Source organism: Schistocerca nitens, chromosome 5, assembly GCF_023898315.1.
Source record: "Schistocerca nitens isolate TAMUIC-IGC-003100 chromosome 5, iqSchNite1.1, whole genome shotgun sequence".
NCBI classification, from domain to species: domain Eukaryota; kingdom Metazoa; phylum Arthropoda; class Insecta; order Orthoptera; family Acrididae; genus Schistocerca; species Schistocerca nitens.
In genome coordinates, this window is record NC_064618.1 from 437,486,671 (window position 1) to 437,489,602 (window position 2,932).

The following is a 2,932-nucleotide window of genomic DNA, read 5'->3' on the forward strand; positions in this document are numbered from 1 at the left end:
CTAGAGGGAATCAAATATAAGGATCATGAATGGCAGCTTTGCTGTGATTTAAAAGTTGTCGCACTAGTTACGGGTTTACGAAATACTGCTGCTTTTTGTGCCTTTGGGGCAGCCGTGATACCAAGAACAACTATACAGTCAAGGAATGATCTATAAGGAAGTCATTTGTTCCTGGAAACGTAAATGTGAACAATACCCCATTGTTTGAGCCCGATAGAATCATTTTGCGTCCCCTTCATATCAAGTTGGGCCTTATCAGGAACTTTGTAAAAGCTCTGGACAAAGACGGTGAAGCCTTCAATCACTTAAAAGAATAGTTTCCCAAATTAAGTGAGGCAAAACTGAGAGAGGGTATATTTGTTGGACCATAAATAAGAAAATTGCTGAAAGATCCAACCTTTGATACCAAGCCAACAGATATCCAATTAGCTGCTCGGTCTTCTTTTAAAGCAATTGTGAAGGGCTTTTTGGGCAACAGAAAGACAAAAACTATATTATCATTGTGAATGATCTGTTGGACAACTATAAGAATATGGGGTGTCGAATGTCGCTTAAAATTCACTTTTTACATTCTCACCTTGATTGCTTCCCCGAAAATTTCGGATCCGTAAGCGATGAGCATGGTGAACGCTTTCACCAAGACATTCTTACCATGGAACACCGTTAAGGCCATTGGAACCCTTCGATGATGAGTGACTACTGCTGGGGTCTTGTTAGGGGGAGTGATGAAACGGCAAACAAAAGAAGAGCTCCGTCGTCGCATTTTTCAAAAACCAATGACGATTAAAGGTGAAAATATCTTCTGAACTAATTTGAACCTTTTATTGGATTCATGCCCCCTTATATACATACAAAATAGTATTGATTTCAAACGTTCTGAATGTGTATTTTTGTTTCACTTAATCGTATCAATTTTTTCTGTTACCAATTTTTATTCTGCTGTGTGTCTAGGAAATATGACGTCATTGAGAAAAACTGATTTTAACAGTGCATTCAACCTCCCAAAATTGGGTAAATCCACCCATTTACAAACCAGATGCAGAAAAAAGTTTAAATTTGATAACTAGTGTCATACAAGTTACAAATGTGACTATGATTCGGATCTAAACATGTGAAATATCGAATAAAACATTTCCATACGGCAATTTCGACTTCTAATTCGTTATTCGCGATATTAGAATACTTTATACCGGAAGTTTTACTCGAATTCGCTAAATTTATAATTTTTGATCAGCCAAACTGAATCCACCATTTTGAATTTCGTAATTCCGACATTGTATTCCCAATCAGCGTTCCAAACAATTTAAAAGGAACTCAGTTTTGTAGGATTTTATACCTATTTCTGTAGTACATCCGGGTTTTGAAGCGAGTTAGGGCGCCGTACTGCCTCACGTGTTCTGAAAGCCACCAGGTGGCATTTAAACTTGCGGTGGACAGTGCTCTTAATCTTTTTGATCGTCAGCGTTGATCGACGTGTACTGTGGCTGAAATGTCGCCAGAGTTCATATTCGCTGTCGGCAAACGCTGTCAGCGCATTTGCTCGTGACTAGCTCGTGGGTGTCCCTACGACGGTTTTACATCAAAGAGGCACTGGTGTTTTCACTTTCTACCTTGTCAGAAGTACCATCAGTGCCTTGTTTTGAGGAAAACTGTCGCCGTCACGTGTTGGTGTCATCGCGGTTTGTAACAGAGAAGAGACAGGTCGCAGTACGGCAAGGAATCAGTCAATTCAGTGGTGGAATCCCGCCGGCGGCAGCCATACCAGGAAAAACCTCATCCTTGCCGTGGTATATAGAAGTCGCCACCGTCACACGTCTCTGCTCGCTGCATATCACAAGACATACGCACAGGTCACATTCATCTACAAAATGTGTAGCAGAAGTGATGCACAATAGTATCGTCCGATATCCATTGGTTACAGAACTTCAGCAGATATCCTGAGCTGAATTATTCTGCTATAGCTGCCACAGCTGTAAAGCAAAATAATAAATGAAAGGCTTCGAAACATCTGCGATTCAGTTTTATTAGAACAATAAGCAGGCGTTCGTAAAGTTAGATTTTGTGCCGATGATGTTTCACTCTGAAACAAAATGTACATAGAAGGTGAGAATTCAATTTGGAGATATGCCTTCATTCATCGATTTTGAGAAGGCATTTGACCGCATCTACAGGGAAAAGCTCTGGTCGTTAATGGAGAAAGAGGTTTCCCCAGACACCTGATACAAGTATGCCAAATAAGAATAGATAGTGGCAAAATGCTGACACCAGAAATGGAGATAAACCAGGGAGTAAAACAAGGCTGCAGTGTGCCACCTTGACTGTTCAACATCTGCATCAACGACCTGGTCAGAGAGTGGATGATGCACAAAATACCTCAGGGTACAAGAACTATAGCACTCCGTCTTCAGGCCACAAGTGGCCCATCCGGACCGTCCGACCGCCGTGTCATCCTCAGCCAGCTGAGGATGCGGATAGGAAGGGCGTGTGGTCAGCAAACCGCTCTCCCGGTCGTTACGATGGTTTTCTTTGACCGGAGCCGCTACCATTCAGTCGAGTAGCTCCTCAATTGGGATCACGAGGCTGAGTGCACCCCGAAAGGTGGCATCAGCGCATGGCGGCCCGGATGGTCACCCATCCAAGTGCCGGCCACGCCCGACAGCGCTTAACTTCTGTGATCTGATGGGAACCGGTGTATCCACTGCGGCAAGACCGTTGCCCACTATAAGAATTAGGCCAGGCAAATTTCTAAATACAATGTATTTTGCCTACGGCCGGGTAATCATACAGGACAGTGAAGACAAATTACAAACAGTCGGCCGGCCGTTTTGGCCGAGCGGTTCTAGGCACTTCAGTCTGGAACCGCTCGACCGCTACGGTCGCAGGTTCGAATCCTGCCTCGGGCATGGATGTTTGTGATGTCGTTAGGTTAGTT

At 43.5% G+C, this 2,932-nt stretch overlaps 1 pseudogene; it reads right to left on the reverse strand.

The window, feature by feature from the left end:
• Positions 1 to 2,599: 2,599 nt before the first annotated feature.
• LOC126261305 (5S ribosomal RNA) lies at positions 2,600 to 2,717 on the reverse strand (annotated as a pseudogene).
• Positions 2,718 to 2,932: the final 215 nt, after the last annotated feature.